The sequence below is a fragment of the Dermochelys coriacea genome, chromosome 7 (assembly GCF_009764565.3).
Source record: "Dermochelys coriacea isolate rDerCor1 chromosome 7, rDerCor1.pri.v4, whole genome shotgun sequence".
Classification (NCBI taxonomy): Eukaryota; Metazoa; Chordata; order Testudines; family Dermochelyidae; genus Dermochelys; species Dermochelys coriacea.
Window position 1 is genome coordinate 9470722 of NC_050074.1, and position 20889 is coordinate 9491610.

Below are 20889 nucleotides of genomic sequence, written 5' to 3' on the forward strand. Positions count from 1 at the left end.
ACACCACTTCAGAATTTGGCCCCTTGTCTGCTGTCAAATGTTTCCTAGAGGAAAGGTTCACTTCTATGTCTAGTTGTGTGTGACTCCCAGGACTGGGCTGTTGTCCACTGTGCTGTGAACTGTAAGGCAGTGATAAATTCATGAAATGCCACTTAAACAATGATGACTGGTCTAATCCCATTGCAGAGTGATGCTGATGTTTTTGATGTGGTATTTAATTAAAAGTTTCCAGGGTGTAATGACATGACTTATTTTCACCGCAAAATGTGATCACCATTAAAATTAACAGTAACAGAGGCAGGTTCTGGTTTTGATGCTTGATAGCATTATTTAGGCCTGTTGGATAACTTCAGCCTTTGGAGCAATAATTCACTTTTTTTCATGAGGTAAAAAAAAATTCAGTGTTAGTTTTGGCTTTTTTGGTTTATTGGCAGAAAAACAGTAGTATTTAATAGAGCAGTTTAGGTAGTAGATAGATGAGTTTGCATGAATGTGACTTGAATAATGTTCTTAAAATGCTTGATCATCATTTTCAGTGGTATTGAAACTTTTTTTTTTTTATAACTCAGTAGGTTTAACATTAGACATAAATAATCTCATGGCTCATTGAGCAGAAGGATAAAATCAAGCAATTCAGTAGGAAGCCAGCCTATGTCTCCTTCATGTGAAGTAAGGGTATGTCTACACAGCTGCCATTAAATTGTAGTTGCGGCTCCAGCACTGTAATAAAACCACCCCAGTGAGGGGAGTAGCTACCAGCGCTGGGAGCACTATCTACACTGCCACTTTACAGCGCTGAAATGTGCATCGCTCAAGGGGGTGTTTTTTCACACCCTTGAGTGAAGAAAGTTTCAGTGCAGTAAGTGGCAGTGTAGACAAGGCCTTAGTGACTGTTTTTAAGGCTGTTTCTAATTATGTTAATAACATGATAAAATGAACGCCTTTAAATTGTTTTTATGCTGCGGCTTATTCAAACTTTCCGTATTCAGGCTGACATAAAAGCCATTATAGGCTGTAGGCGAAGTAGGGTAGATTCTGGTTTACTTTTTTTCTTTTTAAAACTATGACGTCTAATAGCTCTGGGCACTTAAACTGCACAGGAATATTTTGAATTAACAAAATCTTCATTCTTTGCTAAATTGTTCCCGTGGCACTTAGTATTCATTGCAAAGTACGTAGCCTGAAAACAGACATATTTTAAAACAAGTGTTCTTTGTGCTGTGACCAGTGTTGGTGAAACAGTTTTGTTAAAGTAAAATAAATGGTACTTCCTAAAATAAAATATATTAATTTTGTATTATACTTCAACATTTCTTTAACATGTTCCGTTATCAAGACTTTTTTAATAAATATGCCAAAACATTTCTGAGCATGTTGGGGGTTTTTTTTTGTAGGCCTTGGGAATTGATTTCTGTGTTCTGTTCTGACTCTGTGTGTGACCTTGGAAAAGTCTTCTAACATGTCTGTTCCTTAGTTTATCTGTGTGTATGGTGGATATAATAATACTTCACTGGATCTTGTTAAACTTACTTCATTGTAAAATGTTTTCAGATCTTCAGAAAAAAGTTACAATGTAGTCACAAAAAATAGCTTAATTTACTGCTAATTTCGGAGTATTGCTTTTTTGGTTCACAAAACCTTTGTTTTTTTGCCGGCACTTGGTATGCTTCTGCCTCTTATGAATTTGGGCCCAGATTTCCCCTTCCTCCCCATGAGGGGCTGAGCAGGACTTGCAGCTCCTGTTGACTTTGATTGGCATTTTGCGTGCTCAGCACTTCTGAAAAGCATGGGTTACATTAGAATCATAGAATCATAGAATATCAGGGTTGGAAGGGACCCCAGAAGGTCATCTAGTCCAACCCCCTGCTCAAAGCAGGACCAAGTCCCAGTTAAATCATCCCAGCCAGGGCCTTGTCAAGCCTGACCTTAAAAACCTCTAAGGAAGGAGATTCTACCACCTCCCTAGGTAACGCATTCCAGTGTTTCACCACCCTCTTAGTGAAAAAGTTTTTCCTAATATCCAATCTAAACCTCCCCCATTGCAACTTGAGACCATTACTCCTCGTTCTGTCATCTGCTACCATTGAGAACAGTCTAGAGCCATCCTCTTTGAAACCCCCTTTCAGGTAGTTGAAAGCAGCTATCAAATCCCCCCTCATTCTTCTCTTCTGCAGACTAAACAATCCCAGCTCCCTCAGCCTCTCCTCATAAGTCATGTGCTCTAGACCCCTAATCATTTTTGTTGCCCTTCGCTGTACTCTTTCCAATTTATCCACATCCTTCCTGTAGTGTGGGGCCCAAAACTGGACACAGTACTCCAGATGAGGCCTCACCAGTGTCGAATAGAGGGGAACGATCACGTCCCTCGATCTGCTCGCTATGCCCCTACTTATACATCCCAAAATGCCATTGGCCTTCTTGGCAACAAGGGCACACTGCTGACTCATATCCAGCTTCTCGTCCACTGTCACCCCTAGGTCCTTTTCCGCAGAACTGCTGCCGAGCCATTCGGTCCCTAGTCTGTAGCGGTGCATTGGATTCTTCCATCCTAAGTGCAGGACCCTGCACTTATCCTTATTGAACCTCAGTAGATTTCTTTTGGCCCAATCCTCCAATTTGTCTAGGTCCTTCTGTATCCTATCCCTCCCCTCCAGCGTATCTACCACTCCTCCCAGTTTAGTATCATCCGCAAATTTGCTGAGAGTGCAATCCACACCATCCTCCAGATCATTTATGAAGATATTGAACAAAACGGGCCCCAGGACCGACCCCTGGGGCACTCCACTTGACACCGGCTGCCAACTAGACATGGAGCCATTGATCACTACCCGTTGAGCCCGACAATCTAGCCAGCTTTCTACCCACCTTATAGTGCATTCATCCAGCCCATACTTCCTTAACTTGCTGACAAGAATGCTGTGGGAGACCGTGTCAAAAGCTTTGCTAAAGTCAAGAAACAATACATCCACTGCTTTCCCTTCATCCACAGAACCAGTAATCTCATCATAAAAGGCGATTAGATTAGTCAGGCATGACCTTCCCTTGGTGAATCCATGCTGACTGTTCCTGATCACTTTCCTCTCCTCTAAGTACTTCAGGATTGATTCTTTGAGGACCTGCTCCATGATTTTTCCAGGGACTGAGGTGAGGCTGACCGGCCTGTAGTTCCCAGGATCCTCCTTCTTCCCTTTTTTAAAGATGGGCACTACATTAGCCTTTTTCCAGTCATCCGGGACTTCCCCCGTTCGCCACGAGTTTTCAAAGATAATGGCCAAGGGCTCTGCAATCACAGCCGCCAATTCCTTCAGCACTCTCGGATGCAATTCGTCCGGCCCCATGGACTTGTGCACGTCCAGCTTTTCTAAATAGTCCCTAACCACCTCTATCTCTACAGAGGGCTGGCCATCTCTTCCCCGTTTTGTGTTGCCCAGCACAGCAGTCTGGGAGCTGACCTTGTTAGTGAAAACAGAGGCAAAAAAAGCATTGAGTACATTAGCTTTTTCCACATCCTCTGTCACTAGCTTGCCTCCCTCATTCAGTAAGGGGCCCACACTTTCCTTGGCTTTCTTCTTGTTGCCAACATACCTGAAGAAACCCTTCTTGTTACTCTTGACATCTCTTGCTAGCTGCAGCTCCAGGTGCGATTTGGCCCTCCTGATATCTTTCCTACATGCCCGAGCAATATTTTTATACTCTTCCCTGGTCATATGTCCAACCTTCCACTTCTTGTAAGCTTCTTTTTTATGTTTAAGATCCGCTAAGATTTCACCATTAAGCCAAGCTGGTCGCCTGCCATATTTACTATTCTTTCGACTCATCGGGATGGTTTGTCCCTGTAACCTCAACAGGGATTCCTTGAAATACAGCCAGCTCTCCTGGACTCCCTTCCCTTTCATGTTAGTCCCCCAGGGGATCCTGGCCATCTGTTCCCTGAGGGAGTCAAAGTCTGCTTTCCTGAAGTCCAGGGTCCGTATCCTGCTGCTTACCTTTCTTCCCTGCGTCAGGATCCTGAACTCAACCAACTCATGGTCACTGCCTCCCAGATTCCCATCCACTTTTGCTTCCCCCACTAATTCTACCCGGTTTGTGAGCAGCAGGTCAAGAAAAGCGCTCCCCCTAGTTGGCTCCCCTAGCACTTGCACCAGGAAATTGTCCCCTACGCTTTCCAAAAACTTCCTGGATTGTCTATGCACCGCTGTATTGCTCTCCCAGCAGATATCAGGAAAATTAAAGTCACCCATGAGAATCAGGGCATGCGATCTAGTAGCTTCCGTGAGTTGCCGGAAGAAAGCCTCATCCACCTCATCCCCCTGGTCCGGTGGTCTATAGCAGACTCCCACCATGACATCACTCTTGTTGCACACACTTCTAAACTTAATCCAGAGACACTCAGGTTTTTCCACAGTTTCGTACCGGAGCTCTGAGCAGTCATACTGCTCCCTTACATACAGTGCTACTCCCCCACCTTTTCTGCCCTGCCTGTCCTTCCTGAACAGTTTATAACCATCCATGACTGTACTCCAGTCATGTGAGTTATCCCACCAAGTCTCTGTTATTCCAATCACGTCATAATTCCTTGACATCACCAGGACCTCCAGTTCTCCCTGCTTGTTTCCAAGGCTTTGTGCATTTGTATATAAGCACTTGAGATAACCTGTTGATCGCCCCTCATTCCCAGTATGAGGCAGGAGCCCTCCCCTCACAGACCTTCCTGCCTGTGCTTCCTCCCGGTATCCCGCTTCCCACTTACCTCAGGGCTTTGGTCTCCTTCCCCCGGTGAACCTAGTTTAAAGCCCTCCTCACTAGGTTAGCCAGCCTGCTGGCAAAGATGTTCTTCCCTCTCTTCGTAAGATGGAGCCCGTCTCTGCCCAGCACTCCTCCTTCATGGAACACCATCCCATGGTCAAAGAATCCAAAGCCTTCTCTCCGACACCACCTGCGTAGCCATTCGTTGACCTCCACGATTCGACGGTCCCTACCCAGGCCTTTTCCTTCCACGGGGAGGATGGACGAGAACACCACTTGCGCCTCCAACTCCTTTATCCTTCTTCCCAGAGCCACGTAGTCCGCAGTGATCCGCTCAAGGTCATTCTTGGCAGTATCATTGGTGCCCACGTGGAGAAGCAGGAAGGGGTAGCGATCCGAGGGCTTGATGAGTCTCGGCAGTCTCTCCGTCACATCACGAATCTTAGCCCCTGGCAAGCAGCAGACTTCTCGGTTTTCCCGGTCAGGGCGGCAGATAGATGACTCAGTCCCCCGGAGGAGAGAGTCCCCGACCACCACCACCCGCCTTCTCCTCTTGGGAGTGGTGGTCGTGGAACCCCCAACCTCAGGACATCGCATCTCATGCCTCCCAACCAGCGGAGTCTCCTTCCGCTTTCTCCCCCCAGACATATCATCTGGTCCACTCTCCGCATTGGTACCTGTGGAGAGAACATGAAAGCGGTTAGTTACCTGTGTCTGTGTTACTGGAACCCGGACATTCCGCTTACCTCTTCTGGAGGTCACATGTTGCCAAGCTTCTTCACTGGCCTCTTGGCTCCTCTGTGCAACCTGCTCTACATCTTTAGAGCTTTGTGCCCCTAGAAGGCTATCCTGAGTTTGGTCCAGAAAATCCTCAGTCTCTCGTATACAACGCAGGGTCGTTACCTGTTGCTCCAGACCTTCAATCTTCTCTTCCAATATGGAGACCAGCTTGCACTTTGTACAGACAAAGTCGCTTCTGTCCTGTGGAAGAAAGACAAACATGGCACATCCAGTGCAGGTCACAACAGCTGAATCCCCCCCTTCCATATCACCTACCTACTATGAGCTTCCTCAGAGACGTTGGCAAGATGTAAGCCTCACTGGGCTCACTCCAGGCGAACTCCCAGGCAAACTCCTGCTGTGAGCTGCTCTGCTGTCCCGCTGCTCAGCTGGTTCGCGAGGCTCTGGCTATTTTTAAACAGCCAGGCTTCCCTGACGCAAACACACAGACACCCTAATGCCCGCCCCCTGCAGGCTAGCAGCCAATCAGACACTCACTCAGGCTCCCTCCCAGCAAACACACGCTCGGATACTTCCTCAGCAAGCAAACACACACACTCGGATACTTACCAGTCCCAGGCAAACTCCTGCTGTGAGCTGCTCTGCTGTCCCCGCTGCTCCGCTGGTTCGCTGCCGCTCAGCTGGTTCGCGAGGCTCTGGCTATTTTAAACAGCCAGGCTTCCCTGACGCAAACACACAGACACCCTAATGCCCGCCCCCTGCAGGCTAGCAGCCAATCAGACACTCACTCAGGCTCCCTCCCAGCAAACACACGCTCGGATACTTCCTCAGCAAGCAAACACACACACTCGGATACTTACCAGTCCCAGGCAAACTCCTGCTGTGAGCTGCTCTGCTGTCCCCGCTGCTCCGCTGGTTCGCTGCCGCTCAGCTGGTTCGCGAGGCTCTGGCTATTTTTAAACAGCCAGGCTTCCCTGACGCAAACACACAGACACCCTAACATTCAGCAATATGGGCCCAGTCATTGAGTTGCGGAAGATTCAGAACTTAAGGACTGAGCTAGTTCCCACTGAATCTTTCTATGGGAATTGGACCAGCATCTAAAGAAGAAAGAGAGTCTTTGTTTTGTTTGTTTTTGGGCTTGCTTTGTTTGTTTTTTTTTACTCTGCCATAATGTGATTCTTCCATAGATCATGTGGAAGAATTTACATATCTGGCCCTGTTGGTAGTGCAGGCTCTTCATAAAAAGTAAACAAAAATGCTCTTTAAATCATTTTAAGGGCTTGTCTACGTTTAAAACACTGCAGCAGTGCTGCTACACCTTTTGAGGCGGCACCGTTGTGGCACTTGGGTGAAGACGCTACCTATACAGACAGGAGGGGTTCTCCAGTTGCCATGGGTTCTCCACTTCCCCAAGAGGTAGCTTGCCTGTCGACTTCGAGCTGTCTACATCCGGGGTTAGGTCAGTTCAACTGTGTTGCTCTGGAGTGTGGATTTTTCACATCCCTGAGCAATGTAGTTATACTGACCTAATTTTCTAGTGTAGACTAGGTAGGGTTGTCAATTCCGACAGAAGCTATTCTGGGAGATTTTCCCCCCCTCCCCCCGATGTAATGTTATTTTCTTAATATATCCTATTAAAATCTCCCAGATTTTTCAGTAGTCACCGGGAGATGGATGCCGATTCTGGAAGACTCCAGGCCAATCCTGGAGGATCGGTAAAACCAGGCCGAAGAAAATAGCAAATATCAACAGACTATGGGACTGATCCAAAGCTCATGGATGTCTGAGGAGATTTTCTATTGACTTCCATAACCTTTGTTAGGACCCTGTATATGAAACTGCAAATTTACAAATAAACACATTTTAAATTTTATATATGTATTAGGGCTGTCAAGATTTTAAAAAAAGGAATCGTGATGAATGTTTTTGAGTGCAATTATGTAACAAGTTTCAGAGTAGCAGCCGTGTTAGTCTGTATTCGCAAAAAGAAAAGGAGTACTTGTGGCACCTTAGAGACTAACAAATTTATTAGAGCATAAGCTTTCGTGAGCTACAGCTCACTTCATCGGATGCACTTGGATGCATCCGATGAAGTGAGCTGTAGCTCACGAAAGCTTATGCTCTAATAAATTTGTTAGTCTCTAAGGTGCCACAAGTACTCCTTTTCTTATTATGTAACAAATAATCTACATTTGTAAATTTCACTTTCAGGACAAAGAGATTGCACTACAGTACTTTTATGAGGTGAATGGAAAAATACTATTTTTTACAGTGCAAATATTTATAATCAAAATAATATATACTTTGATTTTAATTACAACACAGAATACAATATAAATGAAAATATAGAAAAACATCCAAAATATTTAATTTCAATTGGTTTTCTATTGTTTAACGGTGCAATTAAAACTCTGATTAATTTTTTTGATTTAATCACGATTAATTGACAGCCCAAATAAATGTGTGCGCGCGCGCGCTCGCTCTCTCTCTCTCTCTCTCTTAGGACTTTTTCCTTTCTCTGTGCCAAGGTCTAGGATTTCAAACATTTCGAGCAAACTAGCGAGCTTAATCTCTCCCCATTTGTGAATACTGAGGAAGTTAAAACATGTACACCCATACATCTTTCACCTTTGCTGCTGCTTGGCCATCTTGATTCAAAATGGGATCTGTTCTTGCTAGAAAAATGAGTAAATGTTCGCAAACTCCTTGGTGACAATGAATGAGCAAACCTTCGCTGAGCCCATTTTGGAGTACAGTCACAACTATGATAAAAATAATCCATTTAACCCAAAACTTTGCATGGGGGTTCTTCTTTTTTTACCCAAGCCTGTTATAGTACTTGATGTTACATAAGCAAATACATGAATTCTTATAACAGTTTGTATGAAAGGGGCACAGTTGCGGAATGAACCTTTATTTTGTGGGTTTAAAATGTGAGCCTCAACTTTGTAAGGAAACCGCATGGGGGGGGAACTCTAAACAAAACCAAAACCTCTTTTTGTATATGATGTAACAATGATTTTGTGCAGCCCTATGCCTCTGGGAGATTGGCAATGTTCCACTGACAATTTCTAGCGATCATTGTCCTCAGACCTGGCTGAGATTAGTAGGCACTAAAATATCTTCTTATCCAAAGTTTTTGTAGGTTTCGATTAAATGAGTTGATCTCATCATTTCCTAGTGAGTAGATATCCACACCACACAAATCACCCTGAATTGGCAGGCTTGACAGAAAGAGGACGGAGAGTGAAAAAGCTTCCAACCCTTAGAGGTGATCCCTCCAGGTCAGGCATGAGGCACACAGGCAGATGTGGCAGAGCATTGTGGGAATTTCTGTGGCAAAACTGAGGACTTCCAGGGTATTAATTCAGAATTGGTTTCTTTCATGGGCACTGAGCAGTAAATTTATTGTATTAAAAAAAAAAACCCTATTGCTTCATGTGGTAAGAGTTGAAAAAATCAGCAGGTGGTACAAATTCACTCCTATTGTATAATTACAATGCATTTGAACAAAATGAATTAAATCTTGTCTTTTAAAAAATTGCATCTGATCAGTCAGATGAATCTGAGTAGAAGTGTGATATCATTCTGAGTTCTCGCTATGGCATGCAAGGTGAGTTCATTGACTAGTTTCAGCTCTGAATCATTTTAAAAAAAAATACTTCAGACTTGCATCTCAGTGGTATATTAGTGAACTACTGAGCTTTCTAAGTTTCTGGTTGAAGTCCAGGCCAACTGAATATTGAATGAAAGTTAGTTAGTTACCATCCAATCACTGTATGCTTTGCATAAAATTTAACTATTGGTCTTAGTCCTTTCCGTAATGAATAGGTGTCCAAAACACAATTGGCACTTAATGGCACCTTCTTTAGCAGTGGAGAGGTGAAGGACTGAATGGACTTGAAGGCTTTACTTTTTCACATCTTAAAAATGGTTCTTCCAAGATTGGACTATACATGCAGTGTGCCACATAGAATCTTGTGTTGCCACTGCCATGCTGTAGTGGCTCTGGATATCAAAACCTCAGCATCTGGGGCTGTCAATCCCAGTACTGGTCACAAACACCACATTGCTGAAAGGAAAGAGGTCTAAATAAAACACTGCATTTGCTTCTACTTTGGATGGCATTAGGGGAAAATCAAACGTATCCTATCCACGGACTTGGTGAGATCCTGTGCTGCACTTCTAATTCGTTTAGCACAGAAGTCTTAGCCCACATAATGTGAGGACTAAGATGGCTGCAAGTCACCTTTGCAATCCCCCACCTCTGTGCTTCTCTTCCCTTTGGGCCCTAGAGCTGTGGTTTTGCTCCAATATGCCCTCTATGCCAGGGCTGCGTAGAGGTCCTTGGTACAGAGCCTTATGGCTGTATTACACAGTGCCCGCAATGGGGGAATTCTCCCACAGCCTGATATGAGGCTTTTAGGGTGCTTTTACATAGTGCAAAGGGGCTTGATGCCAAGATGAGGATCTCGTCCACCATGTACAGCCCATCTTCCTTATGGAAGGCAGATGAGGGATGGGTGACCCAGGGAGCTGATCCCAGCACTTAAAGGCTTCACTGTACATGTGACGTAGCCTTTTCATGAGGCAAGGGGGGACAGTTTCTAAAGTTTTAAAACTAATCTGTGTTTGCCACCTGTCAGAGACTGAATTAACTATATAAACTTGCCTGTGATACAAATGTAATTTCTTTTAACATAAGAGGCAATAGACAATAATTGACTATCAAGCTTGGATGCCATTTTCTCATCTGTTACTTAGTTTATACATCTTTATAATACCCCAGGCCTGAATAGGCTTTCATTGGTAGCAACAGGTGTCTGTTTTTAATCTAGGGCACAGAAACAGGTTGGATATGCATGGTAGGTTTTCTCCCTGTTTTTCTCCTATTTTTTGTGTTGGCAATGGAAGGCTTTTGATAGGAAGCTGCTGCAGTTCTTACGTTCACATTATTTCTAATTTTCTCAGCTTCACAAATGCAAGAAAATAGAGGGCTTTTTTAGGAGAGGATAGGAGTGGGGTCAATTATGGCAAAAAGTTAATACCTGTTAAAATACACTAATTGTCTGCCCCCCTTCCCCCCCCCCCAAACAAAAAATTGGTCAGACCTTTAGAGTGGCTAAAATCTGTCTTTGAAATCCTGTTTCTGGAATATTTTGCTCCTCTGAACCTGTTTTCCAATGAAGTTGGCATAACCAATGTCTGCACCTCTTTCAGTTGATGTGGGTTTGCATGGCTTATACTTTGGTATCATTAATTGTTAAATGATGCAGTATTTTAACCTTTCTTTAAAATCCCATGACATTTAGCTGTTTGAGTAACAAAAAGCGCTATTGAGCTGGGAAAATGAACTCAAAAGTATTTTATCCGTAATTATAATCTGCAACTCCTAGGGCAATTTAAATGGAACAAATGCTCATTTTTGTTTTATTTATTTAATTTATTTATTTTATTTCCTTCTCTTGGATAATAAATATCCTCTGAATCTCTGGTATGTTCCTGTGCCTGGTCTTGCCTCTGATATGCAGAGAGCTTTGGTTTAGCTTTATTAGCAAGGTTCGATGACATTTTGGAAGAGGAGATTCTTTTTTCTGTGTAATGCATGGAACTCAGGTTTCTCCTTCCCTTCCTGATGGGGGGCCACAGATGTAAGCCAAGACATCTATGTTGACTTGAGGCAGAAAATCACATGGCTCCTGTAACACTGTCAGTGGTCAAGGCCCAGATGAGAATCGGAGCATTCTTGTGCTAAATACCGCACAGAGAGCGGAAGACATAGTCTGTTCCCTGAAGAGCTTACAGTCTTCAAATTGTAGGTGTAAAAGTTAAATGCCTATGAATGAGCTATCATCACAGCAGGTCAGGGTTAAAATGGGAAGGGGAAAGAGGAAGACACCCTATGGGCTGGAGGTTTTGAATCCCCCAGAGTCCTGCTTATATAATTGCACTTAAACATGGAACTTCAGAGCATGTCCTGCCCTCCACTCTGTTGTGCTGCTGCTTGATTAGTTGTGGTATTGGAATATAGGAACAGTGGGGGAGAAGCAAGAGCACAGATGGGCAGAGAGCTTCTCTTTTCCTTTTCTAGTTATGAACTGCCGTTTGAGAAGCTTACAGCTTACTTGAATATTTTTGCCATTGGAATTAGTTACCACAGATTTCCTGCCAAAAAAAAATTCTTGCTTTGTAAATCACTTACGAGCTGTATGGCAGAAAATCATAGAAACGTAGGACTGGAAGAGACTGAGAGGTCTAGTCCAGTCCCCTGCACTCAAGGCAAGATTAAGTATTAGCTAGACCATCCCCGACAGGTCTTTGTCTGACCTGCTCTAAAAAAATCTCCAATGATGGAGATTCCACAGCCTCCCTACGCAATTTATTCCACTGCTTAACCACCCTGACAGAAAGGTTTTCCTGATGTCCAACCTAAAGTGGCCTTGCTGCAGTTTAAGCCCATTGCTTTTTGTCCTATCCTCAAGATGTTAAGGAGAACAATTGTTCTCCTTCCTCCTTGTAACAACCTTTTATGTACTTGAAAACTGTTATGTCCCCCCTCAGTCTTCTATTCTCCAGACTAAACAAATCCAATTTTTTTCAATCTTCCCTGATAGGTCATGTTTTCTAGACCTTTAATAATTTTTGTTGCTCTTTTCTGGACTTTCTTCCATTTGTCCACAACTTTCCTGAAATGTGGCGCCAAGAACTGGACGCACAGCTCCAACTGGAGTACTATCAGTGCAGAGTAAAACGGAAAAATTACTTCTCATGTCTTGCTTACAATACTCCTACTAATATATCCCAGAATAATGTTTGCTTTTTTTGCAACAGTGTTACGCTGTTGACTCATATTTAGCTTGTGATACACTATGACGCCCAGATTCCCTTTCCGCTCTATACCTTCCTAGGCAGTCCTTTCCCATTTTATGTGTGTAAGTAATTGTTCCTTACTAAGTGCAGTACTTCACATTTGTCCCTCTTGAATTTCATTCTATATACTTTAAACAATTTCTGCAGTTTGTCCAGATCATTTGGCATTTTAATCCTATCCTCAAACACTTGGAACCCCTCCCAGCTTGGTATTGTCCGCAAATTTTATAAGTGTACTTTCTATGCCATTATCTAAATCATTGATGAAGACGTTGAACAGAACCGGACCCAGAATTGATCCCTGCCGGACCCCACTTAATATTCTCTTCCAACTTGACTGTGAACCACTAAGAGCTACTCTCTGGGAATAGTTTTCCAACCAGTTATGCATCCACCTTATAGTAGCTACATCTAGATTGCATTTCCCAAGTTTGCTTGAGAAAGTCATGCGAGACAATAACAAAAGCCTTACTAAAGTCAAGATGTATCACATCTACCACTTCCTCCCATCCACAAGGCTTGCTATCCTGTCAAAGAAAGCTATTGGGTGAGTTTGACATGATTTAGTTTTTTCAAACTTTTCAGAGAACCAAAAAAGTTTAAAACAAACCAACAACAACAAAAAAATTGATTTCAGGTCAAACAAAATACTTTTAGTTTCTGAAAATTTTGTACCTCAATTTTTTTATTAAAATTGAAGTTTAAAAGTCAAACGAAAATTCATTTTGAATTGAAAAGTCAAAATATTTTGTTTCAGAACTACCATAAGAAAGCACTGATTATTTTGGGGTGGAGGGGGTGAGGTGAGAGTAAGTAGAAAGGGTGGGTGATTTTGGCTAATTTTTTTTGGCAAATTCAGCACTAATAGGCAAAATGTTTTGGTTGACTCGAATCTGAATTATTTTTGGCAAAAATGGTTTTTGTCTGAAAATTTTCACCCATTTTGCATTGAGATGCATAATAATAGTTTTCAGAATTTAATTTTGGAAAGTAAAATTGGACGTGCAAGGATGTAATGTGGCAGGTAGTATATTGTGTTTATCTTCAGTCCTATCTTGCATCATACTACATCATAAATTCACTCACTGAATAATTCCCTATGAACAGAACATTCTTCCAAAAAAACCAAGCTACAACAAATACATAAACTAAAAGAATTATGATTGATACAAGCTGTATTAGATTTATTCCTGTAGTCTTAAAACTCTATCCCAAACATACCAAACCCATTTACACTTTTGGCTTTGTGCAGACGCCAAATTTGAATTTTGGTGAGGAAGGAATGAAGAGTGACATTCAGAAGCTGTGGGGATGTCGTTTTCCTTGTTCTCTCTAGCAGATGCCCCCTAGTAGCAGAGAAAATAGAATGTCAAACAAGAATACTTTTACTCAGCATCCTTGTCCAATCTGTATGTAGGCATTTCATTTAATCCAGGTCTTCATCCTGGCACTTTTCAGGCCATTACTTACATCCATGATGACCACCAGACTTCATGCTGTAATTCCAGCATCGCCCCCACACCCATTTATCCATGTTCAAAATTGCTTTTTAGTCTCTTGTATTTATTTTACTTCATTATTCTAGTAACTTACTTTCTTTAAGGTTACTACATGAAATAAGTCACCCTTAGACCTGGGATGAGAGAGTTTCCTCACTGTCCCCATGAAAATTCATTAAGATTTGGCTGAGTTACCTATTGCTCAGTACAGAATCCTGATGCTAAAATCTCTGTGATCATTCTGTAATGAGCATGTTCCTCAGCATCTTGCTTTACTGTGAGAAATAGAACTGAAACCTCCAGTCAGGACACAGACAAAATTATCTTTCTCTCATCAATGTACCCTAGAGGACTGAGCACTGAACTGGGAACCCGGAGATCATAAATTCCAGACTCATTTCTTCTAACTGGTGGTGTTAATTTTGTGTCTTTCATAAACCACCTTATTGAATGATCAAGGCCTCAAATCCCACTGAGTGGTGTCCCAGATTAGGATTAGCAATACGGGTTCTGTTACGGCAGATTCAAGTTCCATCCATTTTGCCACACTGCCTCCTAGAGGGAATTGTCCAAATGTGCTCGGTTATGCAGTCTGTAAAATGAGGTTACAAATACATAACTCAGTATGATGCCCATCCTGTACGAAAAATACCAACCTACTCCTGCAGCCAGCTCTAGTACTTAATCCTTTAGTTGGGACTGTGCTACAGAGCTGAAGGTCAAACCCAACACTTCTTCCCCCAGGGGCTGCTATTGTAGCACTGATAGTAACTGTTGTCATAGCCTGTGCAGCTTGAGAGTATACTCAGTATACTTAACATGTAGGTAGCTCTATGAAGGTGGGAAGCACACTCCATGAATGTTCAGAAATTTTTAGCACAAGGTCTCTAACAAGCCTTACTGAGCACGTTAAAATGGCAAGTAAATACAGGGTTCTCATAACTATATTTAAAAAGAAAAACTGTTGTCAATAGTATTTGCATATCCCAAAACATGCCCACAGAGAGGTATGTCAGAAAGCACATGCAACGTGTGTGTGTGTGTGTGTGTGTATGTGTGTGATACACACACACACACACACACACACACACACACACACACACACACACACACACACACTCTATCATCACGTAGTTAAATTTGCCTAAGCTTTTCCATTATAAGCCCCTGTTTTCAGTTATAAAAAGCATTTTCACTTTAGCTGAAGTTTTCTATGCTTGTGCTCCCCTGCAGGCAGAAGTTTTTTGGACAGTTTCAGCGCAAACAGTTCAGCCACTTCAGAGAATGAGGTTAGGGGAAAAGTAGATAGTTTTGATAGTTAGAAACCTTTTTCAGCTATTTCTCTGAGGAGCTCTAGTGTGCCCATATCTGAGAGCAGGGAATTGAGATATGATAGGGGGGTGGCTCTACAGTTAGGAAGCTGTCTTTTGCTTTTCCCAGGAAAGTCTACCCAAATTTGTTGTTTGACTTTCCATTGCCACTTTCACCTAATCCTGTATACTGTGTCCAAAGGTAGAAGTTATCCATCTCCATCTGATAGCTCAAACTATTCTTAACTCATCTTTTATTTCTTACGTGTAATAAAAATAACACCTGGCAAGGCAGACTTCTATCTTCCTGTAAAACTAAGGTCCCTTGTTTACGCTGAAATTGAAAAACATCTGTCTTGATATCCTTTACAAATATAGTATGCTTGTAGCTCACGAAAGCTTATGCTCAAATAAATTTGTTAGTCTCTAAGGTGCCACAAGTACTCCTTTTCTTTTTGCGAATACAGACTAACACGGCTGCTACTCTGAAACCTTCACAATTAGACAAACACATCTTAGAGTCCTCTTTATGGAATCATGAAATAGTCTCTTAATAACTCTTCTTATACCAAAGGAGTACTTGTGGCACCTTAGAGACTAACAAATTTATTTGAGCATAAACCTTTGTGAGCTCACAAAAGCTTATGCTCAAATAAATTTGTTAGTCTCTAAGGTGCCACAAGTACTCCTTTTCTTTTTGTGAATACAGACTAACACAGCTGCTACTCTGAAACCTCTTCTTATACCCTGTATGATATGCAAGCCACATGCAAGTAAATGGTGTTGATTCACAGACCTAGTTTTGCCTTACACTAGGGCATGTCTACACTTACCTAGGGCATGTCTACACTTACCTCCGGAGTGATCGATCCAGCAGAGGTCAATGTATTGCGTCTAGAGAAGTCGCGATAAATCAATCACCGAGCGCTCTCTGCGTAGACTCCGGTACTCCTCCGGAGGAAGAGGCGCAGACAGAGTCGATGGGGGAGCGTAAGCAGTCGACTTATTGCAATGAAGACACAGCAGTAAGTAGATCTAAGTACATCTGCTTCACCTATGTTATTCACGTAGCTGAAGTTGCGTAACTTAGATTGATATTCCTCCCCCACCCCACCCCACTCCCCCCCAGTGTAGACCAAGCCTAAGATTTGGTAAGGTGATGGAAAGTATCCTGATAAACACATCAAGCAATTTATAAGCATTGTGAAACATTTCCAACATATACCTGCTAGAGGATTGTAACTGGTGACCCTGTAGGAGTGGGAAGTGAGGAGATGATCCTCTGCCGGGTGTGGGGGTTGGAAATAGCATTGTAAATAACCAGGCTAAGAGCAGAAAGATAGTCTGGATAGAGAAAAGAATGTATTTATGAAATGTCTTGGGCTGGAGATGTCATAGCATGAACATATAAGGAATGAACAGGATCTACCTACAAATTCCTAAAGAAAAAACAGACAATTGCATGCAAAGGGACATCTTGTAGATTGCAGAAAAATGAGCAGTTCAAAGCTTTTTTTTTTTTTTTTTTTGAAGTATATAGAACACAATGCACGACCAGGTTCAGAACAACCTCAGAGGGACCTCCTGCAACTTCTCTATGCTACAACAGCTCCAGCAGCCTACATCAGGCCACAGATGTAGTTCCCACCTACAGTAACCCAACTCTAGAATATGCAGTACTCTCCAACATCTCTGCACGGTACTTGTCACCAGGATTAGCATTATAATTCTGGACCCACCAACTCCCTGGATGGGAAATATCTTTGATTCTCTAAACCAGTAGACAAATATGGAACTTCTGAGATGTCCCTTTACTGACCTTGAGCATGGGATACAATGGATTTGGAGGAAACAATTGTCAATATAGTATGCATTATGTGTTTAGAGTTGGTGTAAGCCATTAGCTAAATATTTGATTAGAAAATACTCTAGCTTTGTTAACCATTCTCTCCTAGTTATAAGGTCTGGAAAAAAATGAATATTAACTTTCTTACATTTTCAGTTATTGTGGCAGCTGCTTGTACAGTCTAGGGAATCTTGGAGCCTAATACTGATTTTACTTGCACCATGGATAATATTAGCAGTATGCCACTCCAATGGGTTAGGAGGATCCTTTTACATAACAGGTAAATAGGATCTTGCTCCATCCATTTTAATTATGGGACCATTAACAAGCAGTCTAAATATCCAGAGACTTTTTTTAACCTACATGGAATACTAATGTTGTACAGAGTAGTTTTTGCTAGATAGCAAAATGCAGGCTTAGAGTATTTGTAGGAGGAAAAATCCAAAGAAAAGGTGAGGTGTAAATAGGATGACTTGGTCTCTACCTGTTGCTCGGTTCACCATTACTGAAAATAAAACTGTGTTTTAGTGCCAACAAGCGTCTTCTATTTCTGAACTCCATATAATACTTCTGCTAATGCAGAGACATTGTAAATTCCCCCAAACATTCCATGTGACTTCATTCTTTCCTTCCATATGAGGTTCACTTTCCCCTACAGAAAGAAAAGGAGTACTTGTGGCACCTTAGAGACTAACAAATTTATTTGAGTCATTCGCAAGACATTTCTTTGCTTAAACCATCAACTGTCACTTATTTCCACGGAGGGGACATACAACAGGGAAAGGGGCAGGCAATCCATACTTGTACATCTTGCTATTGCAATAAAACCCTCCTTATGAAAGGTTAATGGCTTTGTTTCAAAGCTTCCTCTCATCCAGTTTTTGGTGGTGTTTCCCAAGGTACATCACCTTTCATACCCTTAAACTTTTTCTCTCACAAGTGTGTGTGCATTTTGAGGCAGAAAGTGCCTTTTCCTACATGTTGGTATAGTACATCACATAACCGTGTCCTGATTCCCTACTGCTGCCTGCTCTACTGTAATTTAATGTGTGCTAATGGTTACAGGTGGACAAGGAAAATTATGGATTTTTGTTGTTAGAATTCTGATCAGAATCATAATTTTTATCTGTAAGGCTAGGAAATTTGTCTTGGTATACTTATCCAGCTCAGAATAAGCTTAGGAACCTAAGTAATCCTTTGGAAAGGAAGATAATGCATATACTGCGTTCATAGATTTCCTATTCATTGATGAAACGAATTTGTGTTCCTTCAAGTAAACAGCTATTTTTTTCCATCCATGAAAATCGTGTTTCGCTTGGGCCATGGTTGTAGAGAAAGTTAGTTGTAAAGTTAATTTGATTTGCATACTAAATAATGGAATTAATGTAATTAAATCACACAAATAACTGTACAAGTATCTTTGTAAGTTCCATGATATTCAAGCATAAGAGGTTTAGTCTTTTGTGTTCATGGTAGTATAGACACAGAAGCTAATTGCACATGCTACGATGTTAGTGTTTACAGAAATAGGAAAAAATTTCAACCCCAACTTTTTTTGTTGAAAAATGTAAGAAACGTATCAATTTTCAGTTCAAAATGACACTTTGTTTTCAAATTTTCCTTCAATTTTATTTTTTTTAAAAAGTTCAAAAATGTTTAACTGCTTAAAATAAAAAAGAAACTTTCATGAGACCAAAACAATATTTTTTTTTCAGAATTGCCAGCAAATTGAAAATCCATTATGTGCACAGCTCTTTTTACAAACCTTACATGGCTACATATAGGTGTATTTCTGTTCTTAAAAACTGTGTACATAATCACAGCACACACACGTTAAAGTGGAAAATCTAGAGTTATTACTATCACTACAGATCTGAATTATTCAAGCCCAACTAAGTATCATGCTGGTTAATAAATTATGTTAAGATCCCACTTTCAGTGGCGATTGAACAGGAATAGTTTGACATGCTTACTTAACAGTATGAATGCAAACAAACTCATTGCCTGTTTTATTTTCCAACGAGTTTTGGGTGAAGCCTGATTTTAGTTACAGATCGTAAAATTGTGTTGGGACTTTTCTAGTAATCCATATTCTCTCTCCATGCCAGAAGCTAGATACTTACAATAAGTGTCAGATCAATGTTTAGATCCTAATGTAGACCCGAGTCTGATAAACTTATTATGGTATTCCCTAGGAGTTAGTGAGGAAGGATAAGGATGACACTGCTGAGAGTGGAAGTTTTGCCCTAGCCTATATCCTCCCAATTCAGATAGGGTTACGTAAGATTGGAGGAGTGTGACAATATACAATAAACATGGAAGCTCAGCATAGGACTAGACAACCACATACAGTGTACACCAGTGCCCACGTGAATACTGCATCAAACTTGTAGCATTTTCTTGCAGCTTCCGCTTCTTACTTGGGACATACAACTCTTAACCTTACTGCTAAAGAAAACTAGCATTGTCCGTTAGTATGACTGGAACTAAAGATGAATAGGGAATTGGCCTTGAGCTAACTGTCAATCTGACTTTGATAGCCCATCGCTTAAAAGGTCCTTTTATGTTGATGAAAAAGCATGACGTCAAAGCGATGGGGAAAAAAATTAATACCAATATTTAGGGCTAAACTTGCATGGCTTCCAAGAAAAGCCCCTTGTGTGAACTGTTTATTTCTCAATGTGCGTAACTAATTAGCTTGGCTTATTATAAGCCTGAGCTGTTGTAGTAAAATTTCTTCCGCCATTTCAGGATAGCTTGTTTATGGTGCATCTGTATGTGAGCCTTTGAACTGGAATAACGGAAAATAAAGGATAAATGCTAAGCCATTTCCCTGGTTAAGCTAGGAACATATAAACATGCTGGAAATGCTTGAATATAATCATTATCAGGTGAGTTACCTTACGCTCACTTTAGCTGTTAAAAATGATTGGCTGCAGAGGTTGTCAATAGGTGGACCGTGGGCCAAATCTGGACAGCCAGATGCTCTTGAATGGACCCCAACATCTTTTTATTTACTTATTATTATTTATTATTATTTTCTGTAGAGTCTATACCTTGACAAAAATAATTGACTGTGTGTGTGTGTCTGAGAAATCCTTTTAATCAGTATATTATCTGGTATATTTGTTTTGTTCCACAAAAAGTAATTAGGGAGATGTACCTTTTTCTGTAGCTGTTCAGCAACTGAAAATAATTTTATTACTATCAAATTTTATTTGAAAGTAATAAGCTTTTTCAGTATGATGTGTTTCAATTTATCCTTTATTTTCTGCTGATAAAGGCAATACTGTTCACTGTCTGATAAATACAAAATTGCTCTAATAGTGGTGAAAATTTTACTTGGAAGGCTGTTGCCTTTCTTTTATTGCCTACATGGTAGCATAGGCTCATTTCAGTGTGAGTGATTTCATTAAAAAAAAATTAGAGTTAAAAGGCTGCTCTAATATTAAAATTTACTATTAATGAAAATGTCGGAGTGTACTGAATAGAAAACTAATTTAACTTAGATTTTCAACACTGAAATATTTCTGTTCAGTCATGTGTTATTTCTAGTGGATGTTTTAAAGAGGCTATCCTAGTCTGTCTCAGATTATGCTAAATATATATAAGCATTAAGTATTCTGTTTGCAAAGGAAAATGTAATTATTAATTTGCTTTTTGTTTACATTTGTTATTTGAACTAAAAATATTTTACTGTTTTTTCAAAAAACTTGTCAGCTATTTCAAATAAAGTACTCCCTTGACCATTGACCACAGGAGACCAACCTAAATAACTTAATTTTATCACTTAAAATCAACAGAATATTGGGAAAAATAATCAGATCTGGAATCCTGAATTAAGTTTATGAGCTGCAATTGCTGGTACATTAGG

At 41.2% G+C, this 20889-nt stretch overlaps 1 protein-coding gene across 1 annotated transcript in view; it reads left to right on the top strand.

The window, feature by feature from the left end:
- Positions 1-20889, top strand: part of MITF (melanocyte inducing transcription factor) — a 169675-nt gene that overhangs the window by 124747 nt on the left and 24039 nt on the right.